Source organism: Gracilinanus agilis, chromosome 3, assembly GCF_016433145.1.
Source record: "Gracilinanus agilis isolate LMUSP501 chromosome 3, AgileGrace, whole genome shotgun sequence".
In the NCBI taxonomy this organism is placed as follows: domain Eukaryota; kingdom Metazoa; phylum Chordata; class Mammalia; order Didelphimorphia; family Didelphidae; genus Gracilinanus; species Gracilinanus agilis.
Window position 1 is genome coordinate 539,544,461 of NC_058132.1, and position 13,564 is coordinate 539,558,024.

Consider the following 13,564-nt stretch of genomic DNA (forward strand, 5'->3'; position numbering starts at 1 on the left):
ATCACCACTTTTGTTAAAGAGAATGATAATGAGAAGACTGTAGCCAAAAATTTAGTTTAGATTAATGTTTATATCTCTAAATTTTAAAATAGAGAAAAATAATGAATTGGGCATGCAATTAAAAAAACTAAGAAGGAATGAATTAAATTGGCAGTAAAAAATCAAACTAATTTCAAGATAAGGTCAAAGTGAAAATATAATTCAGACATAAAGGCTTTTGCAATAAGCAAATTAAGGAATCATGGAATAGTTTATCCATCATACAAATAAGGGAAGAATTTAGGACAAAAATAGAGATAAGGAAAATGATAGGATATTAAAGTGGATAATCTTGATTAAGTTAAATTTAAAATTTTGTGTACAAACAAAAGCAATGCAACCAAGATAAGAAGGGGAAAAAATCATGTGGGAAATTTTACAGCAAATTTCTCTATAAAAGCCTCTTTTTTCTGTAATATATAGATAACTGATTCAAATTTATAATATGTCATTCCTCAATTGAAAGGTTAGAGATAGTTCTCATATGAAGAAATCCAAGTTATATATGGTCATATGAAATATGTTCTAAATCACTATTGAGTAGAGAAATGCAAAATAAAAAAAATGCTGAGATACCACTTCACATCTATCAAACTGGTAATACAACAGGAAAGGAAAATGATCAATTTTTGAGTGAGTTGTGGCAAAATTGGGACTCTAAAACATTGTTGGAGGAACTGTAAACTGAGCCAGTCTTTCTGGAGAACAAAATGGTATTATGCCTAAAGGTATATAAACATATGCATGTTGAAGAAATGATGATTCAAACTGCCACCTCTTGATTAACTGTTTTAGGGTAACTGGATTAAAATAAACCCATAAAATAAATATATCTGGAGGGAATTACCATACACTAACCCAGCCCTTAAAGATGAACAAGGACTTGAGAAAGTGGGTAACACCTAGATAGAGGAATGACAGTTAAATCAGTTCATCTGAGTACCAGCCTCCAACCTGCTGGGAATTTATATAATAACTTATTTACATAAACTAGGGTTCTTGCTACGGAATAAGGAGTATTAGATAGGAAACAATAACAACTGTTTATTGAAGATAAAGGATTTAGGAAGGTGGGTAACAGGTTTCCTTAACTGGGGTAACTAATAACATATATTTAGGCAAGCAATAGAGTTCTACCCTAAAGCTTTCTCTAACAACAACTGTCAAGCAGGAAATGGGTTTAGGAAATCTCACTCCTATATCCCTGACTCGTCCAGCCTTGTTTCTCTGGTGTCCCAGGGTCTCAGCTGTTATTCTGCCAATAGATCCAGTGGGGTAAAAACAGTGAACTGCTACAGAGTGAACCACAGTCCAAGCTGCAAATCTAAGCTCTAGCTTGATCTTCCCACAAAGATGATGATATATTGATGATGCCTTCTCAGGGAGATCAAAACACATAGGCTCCTTCTTCAGTGGTAATCAACTGACCAAGTCAACAGTTCTGTATAACTCCCCTGCTCCATTCCAGGCTTTTAGAATGTTCATCTCCTGCCACCCTGCTTGGAAAACTTTCTCTACACTTAAAAATGTTATTTCCTTATTACAATACTCATCGATCCACTAATACACCATGAAATGAGTATCCCAAAGAGATCAAATGAAGGGAAAAGGATCAACTTGCAGTAAAACATTTATACCATATTTTTTAGCAATGGCAAAGAATTAGAAATTAGTGGAATGTAAATCAATTGGAGAATGTCTGAACAAACTGTATTATGTAACTGAAATGAAATATTTTTCTATAAAAATTTATTATTATCCAAAAGATTTTAGAAAAATCTGGAAAGATCTTCATATACTAATACAGAGATAAATGAGCAGAACCAAGAGAACTTGGTTCATAGTATGATCAATATTGTATGACAATTGACTTTGAATGATTTAGCAACTATCAGAAATGCAAGGATCCAAGACAACTCCAAGGAACCCATGAAAAAATCTGACTAGAGATTGAAGCATATAATTTTTCACTTTATTTCCTTCCTCAGTATTTTCTTGTATGAGTGACATGTGTCCTCTTTTACAACATGATAAATATAGAAATATGTGCTAAATCATAGCACATTTCTAACCTATATCATATTTCTTGCTACCTCAGGAAGGAGATAGATGAAGAAAGGAGTGAGTGAAAAAATAAGGGATGTTAAAATTGTTTCTGAAAATTGTTTCAGAAAAATTATTTGCTGAAGATCTCCTTTCTTAGAAGTCCTTTAAAAAAGAAAAAAAATCTTCTTTCCTTTTTTTAAGCTCCTTCACATACTGCCATTACTATTAGTTAGATACACTGCATACTTAATTCCTGACTCCTTTCAGCAAGTCCCTACATTTGTTTCTTAACATAAAAAAACACTAATTTATGTGGTTTTCTGTCATTTTCATGCCTGTCTTGGTTGCATAATGATTATCTTTTGAAACTGACTATACATAATTAAATTATCTTATATATCATCTAGTTCAATTTTCTTTTGCTATGTCTAATATATTTTGATCTTATAAGTCATTTTCAATAGTATTTGACTCAGAAGACTCAAACATGTGTGACTTTAAAAATTATATAAAAATGAGATCACTTAAAAAAGACCTCGAGTTCCTCTACTGTCCTATAATGTGTCATTAACTTCAACCAATAGAACTGACATACGCAAATTGACTGACTCTAATTTCATAATCTATATTATAGCAAGTGAAAGAGAAATCAAATTTGATGAGTTAATATTGAAAGAGAAACTTGTGCTCATGTAGCAAAAAGAATATCTGGGGGGGGGGAAGAGGAAGCTCTATCCACACTATTAAGCATTACCCCTTTTAATGTGTTGTATTTAATGATTTACTGTAGCCTTTTCCATTGATCTATACCCAACTTCTAGTTTAATACAAGCCTTTTTACAAAGTACCTTTTTTCAGTCACTCTAAGATCCATGCTCCCTTTTGTCTAAAATTGTACTACATCTTATATTCCATTTTTAAGGTTCTTCTTACCTTACATTATCATACATAGGCTCCCATTGCAAGGCACATCGAGGGCAAAATAAATTAATTTAGAATTTTTCATGTTCTTTTTCTATAAAGAATTTCATCTACATTTTATATGCATGATTGCCTTTTTTTCTCACAGTACTGAGGTTTGTGACCAATTGTATTTTCTGCAATACATCTGTCTCTGGCAGCCAAAAGAGAGAACTGTCAGAACTCATACTCTGAATGTTTTGATCCAAAGACCAGAACTTTATCTACTAGATAATGATAGAATAGGGTAATGCTGTAGATCCATGTTAGTGAAGACATAGCATGTGTTTCCTGGTGTGCCAAACAGAGCTGCTCTGTTCCCCCTCTCCACAGCACCCAAGGACATTTTTCACATGCCTTGCCCCTCCAACCAGAAGCCCAATGTAAGCACTTCCTCCCTTTGCTGTCTGGGATAATGTGTGTGGGGCTCACAGGCAGCTTGAAGGTATAGTTTGGGCACACAATCTCTAAAAGGTTCACCAATGCTGCCGTAGATCTTTGATATGCTTGATATAGGGAACTTATAAATTTTCAAATCTCCTCCCACAAAGAACATCTTAGGATACATATTCATATATAGTTACAGGATTACTGAGAAGACAATTCAATCGTGTAAAGTTACTTCCTTTGCATATTTTCATTGATTGGTAAAATATTTCAAATAATTATTACATGTTTTATATAGTTATATGGCTGCTCTTTAAGCTTTAGCCATAGCTTCCAGTACCACCTTTGACACACCAATGCAAAGGAAGGTTGCCTGGCAGTATCAGATTTCAAATTATATTACAAAGTGGAACTCATCAAAACAATCTGGTATCATCTAAGAAAAAAAGTGGTGGATCAATGGAGGAGATAAAGAACACAATACCTAGTAAGAAATGGCCATAATTATTTATTATTTCATTGGGGAAAAATTTACTATTTGACAAAAACTATTGAGAAATTTGGAAAACGGTATGTAAGAGACTCGGGATGGTCTAAGATCTTATACTATATACAATGATAAGGTCAAAATGAGCACATGATTTAGAAATAAAAGGTGATACTATAAGCAAATTAGAGGAAAATGGCATACTTTATCTGTTATATATTTGGATAAGGAAGAAAGTATGACCGAAGAGTCAGAGAGCCTAATAAATTGGATAGTTTGAGTATATTAAATTAGTTTTTATTTTTTGCACAAACAAACCAATGAAAACAAGATTAGGATGATAGTAAAAAGCTGGGGGGAAAGGGAGGACTTACAGCAATCCACTTAACCATATGCATTTTTTTCTTTCTATATCATATTCAGAACTAATTTCTTAACTATATAGATAACTAATTTAAATGTAGAAAAATACAACTTATTCTCTTGATAGTCTTTTCATATGAATAGGCTGTTTTCAGATAAGAAATAAATCACCTTTAGAGGTATTAAAATTCTTTGGTTTAGATAAATTAAAAGTAAAACAACTCTGAGGTACTACCTCACACCTATCAGCTTGACTAATTTGAAAATAAAATAAAATGATAAATATTGGAGGGCATTTGGGAAAACTGGGACATTAAAGCACTTAGTGGAGTTGTGAAGGACTCTAAAACTATGCATACCCTTTGAAAAAGCAATATCACTAGTATTTCTATATAGCAAAGAGATCTAAAATGGAGGAAGAAGATTTATTTGTACAAAAAATAGTATTGCATATTTTGTTGTTATTAAGGAATTGCAATTTGAGTTCTTATCTGTCAATTGGGGAATGGTTGAACAAGTTGTGGTACATCTTAGTGATGGAATACTATTTTGTTATGAGAAATAATGAGCAGGATATGTTTGGAGAAATTTGGAAATACTTATATGAATTGATACAAAGTGAAGTGAGCAGAACCAGAGAAACATTGTGCACGGTAGCAGCAACATTTTTTGATAAAAAGTGAATGACCTAGCTATTCTCAGCAATTCCATGATCTATGAGAATTCTAAAGATGAATGATGGAAAATGCCATCTGCCTCCAGAGAAATATCTGACGGGGTTTGAATACAGAATGTAAGATAAAATACTTCACTGTCATTCTTGTCATTCTTCTCCTTCATAACTATATTCATATCCAATAATCTGAGAAGAATTGAACTATTAAAGACTAAGGTTATTGGAGAAAGTATGTGTGTATACATGCATATACATATATAAACATGATTGTATATAACTATGTGTACACATACACATGTGTACACAAACATATTTATAATCATTGTATTTTTGTATATCAGTCATTTTCTATGTTCTGATCTCTGTCTTCTGTCTTGTATTTTCCTCAAATTCTATAGAAATATGATCATTCTGTAAGGTAGAGATGAGGACAGAACACATCCAGGCATGAAAGGTAGTCTACACAATGTCACAAGCCAATCTCCAGTTACTAAAGTAGGGGGATTTGAATTTTGGTAAAATATTATTTTCTATTTTGCTTTGATTATAAATGGTATGAAGCGAATGATGTGAAATATGGCTGAAATAGTAGGTTGGAATACGATTATGGAAGGCACTAAATGTCTGCTTAGAAAGTATTTTATCCTAAGGTAAGGAAAAAAATCATAGTTACATATAGACGTTTGCATTCTCTGTGCATCCAAAGCATATTGGGCTGTTCAATAAAGATGTCCCTCATTTCAGTCCTAGACTCCAAATATTATCAGTGAGAAAGGGTCCATTTTTGAGATCCCTGCCCCATTTGCCTTCAACAATGACTAGGGGTATAGGCTAGGTGTATTTCTGGAAGTTTTTTGGGTATTGCCATTCCCAGAGTTTTGGACTCAGAGTTCTGGGCTATCTTGATCAGAGTCTGAAATGAAACCAGAGTATCGTTTCCTTTCAAAGGTTTGATTTACATGAAACCTGTGATCTTTTGTTTTCCCCTCACTCTCTGGGTACCAAATTGCTTCATATAGGCAGGAAAAGTATACATAGAGAAAATCAAGCATGATATAGAAATGACCTGGTTTCAGACAAGATAAATTAAAAACAGAGGCTGTACTACCAGATGTGAACTATATGGTTCTGGTATTCTGGGAGATACCTAGTGCAGAGATGGTATGGCATGGAAGTGGTGAAGAAATGACAAAAAGGACTAGTTCTAGTCACAGAAGTTTAAATATAGAGGAGAGATTAGAGAGAGAGCAACACTGGAGAACATGAAAACAATTTGGAATCTTTTACAATATAGCATATATATGACATGAAGGACTCTTGAATTGAGTAATGACAATTAAGGTATAGAAAAGATTTATTGTGGTTATGGAAATGTCAAGATTTGTTAACTGATTAAATAATGAAAGAGAAGGGAAAGTGAAAGGGAAGAAAATTTAATATTTGGAGTCAAAGGCACTCATTTCAATTCTTTCTTTGCTACCCTGTGATTTGGGGCAAATCTCTTTTTTGGGGACTCATTTTCCTTATCTATACAACTATTGTGAAAAAACCAAATGATTCTAAGGTCCCTTCTATCTTTGTCATTCTAATAATTCTCAATTTACACAGTCAATTGGGTAGAACTGACAATAAACTCTTTTACTATTGTCTTTCCTAATCCAGTTTTGTATATTATGTCACTACATCTTTCTTTCATTACTTAGATTGCACAATTTTTAAAAAATGCCCATAATGTTATGTACTCCCTTCCCTGGCATTCACAGATGTATAGGTTGCTCACTTAAAACTGTATTGATGTTAGTATCACCCTAGTCACATTCAATTTTATTGCACTAGAATATATAGCATCTTTTTGTAATCAAGATTCTCAAAATAAATTGGATTTTATCCATGAGTATGGCCTATTCTTCACATTATCAACTGATTGATTAAAAACATGCATGAATGATTATATTTTATTTAGCAAACTTTAGGGTAAATTGAGCCTAATATAAAAAAGAAAATAATATCACTTTTCATATAACCATTTTTGTTATGGTCATTCAGTCATCAAAAACACTAAAGATCCTTATGACCTAAACTCTTAAAAATATTTATTTGGAAAGTCACAAAATTTCTTTATCTCCATTCTATTCTTATTTTAAAGGATGATGAAAAGGAGTTTCTTTTTTGCTTTTATGATTGGGGTAGGATGGTTGAGAAGTATTTGGGGGGGATGAAATGTTTATAGGAAAATACTAAAAAATGATGATTGTGAATCGCCTTTTTTGCATAGGGGAAATATATGTAAGTTAGCATTATGCATATTAGAAAATGAATTTAACATATTTAGAAAAACAATTTTAAAAGATAATAATATATTGCATGATCACTTTTAAATTCCAAATTGTCTTTCATATAGTCTTTTATAATGACAGAAGATAATGCATAGCCATTGAACAGCCAGATGTCACTTTTAATTCTCATCTAGGAAGCATGACATAACCTGGAGTAATAGACAATTATATTACTTATGGACTCTGGTCATAAAAATGAATAGAAATATAAATTTTCATACATATACCTTTTCTTTGGAACTTTCCAGAAGACTCATTTTAAAATTCAATATAAAGGGCAGCTGGGTAGCTCAGTGGATTGAGAGCCAGGCCTAGAGACGGGAGGTCCTAGGTTCAAATCCGGCCTCAGCCTCTTCCCAGCTGTGTGACCCTGGGCAAGTCACTTGACCCCCATTGCCTACCCTTACCACTCTTCCACCTATAAGTCAATACACAGAAGTTAAGGGTTTAAAATAAAAAAAAATTCAATATAAACTTTCTTATTGTTATATCTCCATTTATCTACATCCTCATCTCCATAATATTTCCTCATTATTTATATAACTGTCCATTTTAGACCACACTGCTACAAAGATTCTGAAGAATTCAGTTAAGAGTTTATATTAGTGACTTAAGACTTTAAAAACATTCTGTGACATTTTAAAACTATTTGGTCACTTTGTGAAGAAAAACCTTAGGTATAATATATAACTATAAAATCCAGAAGGAGACTCCAAGAAGTTAAAAAAGTCCATACTTCCCTTACTAGAAATGGTCATAAATATAATGGTTCAAATCCAGTTCTGAATGACATATTATCATCAAAATATTTATCAATATAGTCTTTGACATGTATACAATCAAATACTTATATCAGATACTTTAGAATTTTGTGAATAAACTCAACCAATACTCAAATATCTTTCTCCTTTTTGGAATTATTTTTTCCATGGATATACATATAACATACCTATTCTCTTCCTGTTTTAAAGTGAATAGGAAAGAAAATGAAGCTAGAACCCTATAATCTTCAACATCATTCCCTCTCATTCTTCTTAGTAGAATAATATCTTGCTTTATGAATGATAAAATGAAAGATGATGAAATTATTAAGATGATACATATTTCAAAATTTGGGGGACTTAAATAATAATACTGGAAATGGTATGAAGTTTTCTAAAACAATAGAAATTTCATACCTGCTGCCCAAACCTTTTTTTTTTCTTTTTCACATTATTTTATTTATTTTTAGACTATTTTTCCATGGTTACATGATTCTTGTTCTCTCCCTCTCCTATTCCTTCCCCCCTCCTAGACCTGACAGGCAATTCCACTGGTTTATGTATGTCTTATTTTTCAAAAAACTATTTTCATATTACTCATATTTGTTATAGAGTAATCTTTTAAAAACCACAACCCCAAATCACATATCCATATAATGAATTGATAAATCGTGTTTTTCTTTTGCATTTCTCTTCTCATAGTTATTTCTCTAGATATGGATAGCATTCCTTTTCATAAGATCTAAAGGATTGTTCTTGATCATTACATTGCTATTAGTAGCAGAGTCTATTAAGTTTTATCTTCCCATAACATTTCACTTACTGTGTACAATGTTCTCCTGGTTCTGCTTATTTGACTCCACATCAGTTCATATATGTCTTTCCAGATCATAGAGAAATCAAGCAGCTCATCATTACTTACAGCACAATAGTATTACATAACCATCATATACAACAATTTATTCATCCATTCCACAATTGAGGACCACCCCCTTCTTTTCCAAATTTTTAAACTACAAAAAGAGTAGCTATACATATTTTTATAGATTTTTTTAACTTTTTGGAGTACAAATCCAGTAGTGGTATAGCTAGATCAACAGGCATGCAATCTTATAAGGCTTTTGGGGCACAATTCCAAGTTGCCTTCCAGAATGGTTGGATCAGTTCACAACTTCACCAGCAATACATTAATGTCCCAATTTTGTCATGTTGCCTCCAACATTTATCATTGTCCTTTACTATCATGTTGACCAATCTTCTAGGTTTGAGGTGGTACCTCAGAGTTGCTTTGATTTGCATTTCCCTAATGAGGAGAGTTCTGGAACCCTTTTATTCATGTGATTATTGATAATTTTGATACCTTCATCTGAAAACTGCCTATTCATATCCCTTGCATGTATCAGTTGGGGAATGCCTTGAATTCTTGTAAATTTGAGTTCATTCCTTATATATTTGGGAAATTAGACTTTTTTCAGACAATTTTATTATAAAAAATTTTGTCAGTTTGTTGATTCTCTCCTAATTTTGTTTGCATTGCATTTTTTTATTTTAAAAAAATAATTAAATAAAACCAAAATTATTCATTTTACATCTTGTAATGTTCGCTGTCTCTTATTCTTAAATTCCTCCCTTTCCCATAGATCTGATAGGTTTATGATTTCAATCTGTATCTTTAAGATATACATGTGAATTTATCTTCACAAAGGGTGTGAGATGTTGATCTAAAACTAATTTTTCCCATATTTTTTTCTAATTTTCCCAGCAGTTATTGCCAAATGGTGAATCTTTGATTCAAAATCTGGGATCTGGGTTTATTGAACATTAGCTTGCTGAGGTAATTTACTTCAAGTCTATTCAATTGATCCATTCTTCTATATCTTAGCCAGTATCATATTGTTTTGATAATCACTGCTTTGTAGTAAAGTTTAAGATCTGGTACTGCTCAGCCCCCATTCTTCACATTTTTTTACACTAGTTCCTATCATTTTCTTGATCTTTTGTTGTTCCAGATGAACTTAGTTATAATTTTTTATAATTACATAAACAGGTTTTTTGGTAGTTTGATAGGTATTGTTATATTGATTTTGACAGAGATATTTGGGAAGCTGAAGATATGCCAGTGTTCAGTAACTTGCTAGACTCACTCCTCCCCCACTGACAGGCTTAAGTAAAAAGGGAGGGGCACAATCTAGCTCAGTGCTCCCTTCTCCCCCCTACCAACAAGCAAATAGAAATCAATTAGAAATGGTTGTTGGACTGATGTCTACTGGCAAGGCTAAGCAAGGAAATTCTCTAATGATGTTGTCTTTCCTCAACTTATTTTCCCCACAGGTTTGACTAAGGGATAGTAGGAGAAGCTTGATGTCTTGTAGTTATCAGACAAATGAATCTTACTTGGATGCACTAGACAATGGAAGGAAAGTTAGCTGAAGATAAATATGAATATTCCCAAAATAATAGACAGGCACTACTCCCAAAAGACTAAGGTTTACTGATAACTGAGGAAGGGAAGGAAGGGAAGTTTTATCAAGGATTAGGATAAGATCTGGGAAGCCCTGAACTGTTAGGTAGAAGCAGCCCCTCACCCAAGGAGGGAGAAGGTATCCTTTATATCTAGCTTGGCCTCAATGCCTATAATTAATCTCTTCTACTATCTAAATAACTAAATAACTATTGTGCTGTTGCTAGAAAGGTCTAATTCAGCTAAACAGGATAAATGCTGTGAAGAACCAAAAAGGCTTTTGCCACCAGGCCTCCAAAGGTATCCAGAACTGGGATCAGGAAACAGAGTAACCTGCTCACTTCAACATCCAGGAATCAACTGTCCTTAACTGCCTTAAACTTCCCCCTCACCCAGAGTTCTCCAGGGGGGGGTCCCCTGGAATTCTGGGTGAGGCTTGACCCTGTATCTTCAAGAATTCCACCCTGCCATTTCCATGTTACAGTATGACACTGAATAAGTAAATTAGTTTAGGTGGGATAGTCATTTTCATTATATTAGCTCCTCCTACTTATGAGAAATTCATCTTTTTCCAATTGTTTAGATATAATTTATTTGTGTGAAAAAATTTTGTAGTTGTGTACATATCATTCCTGAGTTTATCTTGGCAGAAAAATTTTCAAATATTTTATATTGCCTAGAGGGATTTTAAATGGAGTTTCTTTTTCTAACCTTGCTACTGAGTTTTGTTAAAAACATATAGAAATTCTGATGATTTATGTGAGCTTATTTTGTATCCTACAATGTTGCTAAAGATATTAATTGTTTTTACTAGCTTTTTAGTTGATTTTCTAGGATTCTCTAAGCATGCCATCACGTAATCTATAAAGTGTAATAGTTTAAATTCTTCATTTCTTATCATGGTCCCTTCAATTTTTTTCTTCTCTTATTTTACCAATAGAATTTCTTGTACAATATTATATAATAGAGGTGATAATGGACATCCTTCTGCCTTGCAGATGATGCTAGTTAATGTTTTTTTTAATATTTATTTTTTAGAAAAGTTAACATGGTTACATGATTCATGCTCTCACTTTCCCTTTCACCTCCTCCACTCCACCCCACCCCCCCATAGCCGCTGCACATTTTCACTGGTTCATGTGTCATTGATAAAGACCCATTTCCAAATTGTTGATAGTTGAATTGGTGTGGTAGTTTCCAGACTACATCCCCAATCATGTCCCCCTCAACCCATGTGTTCAACCAGTTGCCCCTCTTCTGTGTTTCTACTCCTGCAGTTCTTCCTCTGAATGTGGGTAGCGTTCTTTTCCATAAATCCCTCAGAATTGTCCTGGGATACTGCATTACTGCCAGTACAGAAGTCCACTACATTCTACTTTACCACAGTGTCTCTGTGTACAATGTTCTTCTGGCTCTGCTCCTTTCGCTCTGCATCAATTCCTGGAGGTCTTTCCTGTTCACATGGAATTCCTCCAATTTATTATTCCTTTGAGTACAATAGTATTCCATCATCAGCATATAGCGCAATTTGTTCAGCCATTCCCCAATTGAAGGACGTACCTTCCTTTTCCAGTTTTTTGCCACCACAAAAAGTGCAGCTATAAATATTTTCATACAGGTCTGTTTATCTATGATCTCTTTGGGGTACAAACCCAACAATGGTATGGCTGGATCAAAGGGCAGGCATTTTTTATACCCCTTTGAGCATAGTTCCAAATTGCCATGCAGAATGGTTTGATCAGTTCACAACTACGCCAGCAATGCATTAATGTCCCAATTTTGCCACATCCCCTCCAACATTCATTACTCTCCCCTTCTGTCATTTTAGCCTTATTGATAGTTTTAAATAAGTAATGTTTATTATTTTGAGGAAAGGCTCTTCTATTCCTATACTTTCTAGTGTGTTCAATAGGAATAGGTGCTGAACTTTGTCAAAGACTTTTCTCTATCTATTGGAATAATCCTTTAATTTCTATTAGTTTGGTTATTAATATAGTCAATTATGTGGGTGGTACTCTTGTTAAAACAGCCTTGTATTCCTGATATAAATCCCATCTGGTCATAGTGAATAATGCTATTAATAACTTGCTGTAGTCTCTTTCCTAGGATTTTATTTAATATTTTTGCATCTATATTCATTAAGGACATTTGCCTGTAGTTTTCTTTCTCTGTTTTTGGTCTTCCTGGCTAGGGAATCATTACCATATTTGTGTCATAAAAATAATTTAGTAAGACTCCTTTGCTTATTTTGTAAAACAATTTTTGTCGTATTGGGATTTTTTTTTAAATGTTTGATAGAATTCACTTGTGAATCCATCTGGCCCTGAGGATTTTTTCTTATGGAGTTCCTTGATGGCTTGTTCAATTTATTTTTCTGATTTGTGATTATTTAAGTATTCTCTTTTCTCTTTTGAAAAAAAGGAAGCAATTTTTTTGGTAAATATCACCCATTCCACCTAAATTGTCATATTTATTGCTGGATAATTGTGAAATATATCTCTTAACTGTCTTAATTTCCTCTTTATTAGAGGTGAGATCAGCCTTTTCACCTTTCATGCCCTTAATTTCATTCTCTTTATTATATTTTCAATTATATTTACCAGTACTTTATCTGTTTTATTTGTTTTTCCAAGTATCAGCTCCTATTCTTATTTATTTGTTCAATATTTCTTTTGCTTTCAAGTTTATTAATTTCTCCTTTAATTTTTAGGATTTCCAATTTAATTTTTATTTGGGGATTTTTATTTGTTCCCTTTCTAATTTTTAAGCTGCAAACCCAATTCACTGATCTCTTCCCATCTATTTTGTTGATATAGACACTCACAGATATAAATGTTCATCTGAATACTGCTTTGGCTGTATTTCATAGATTTTGATATGTTGTCTCTTCATTGTCATTCTCCTCAACAAAATTGGTAATTGTTTCTTTGATTTGTTCTTTGATTCAGCAGTTCTGAAAAATTAGATTATTTAGTTTCAAGTAATTTAAAATTTGCCTCTCCATGAGCCCTTGCTAACTATCATTTTAACATATTATGATCTGAAAAA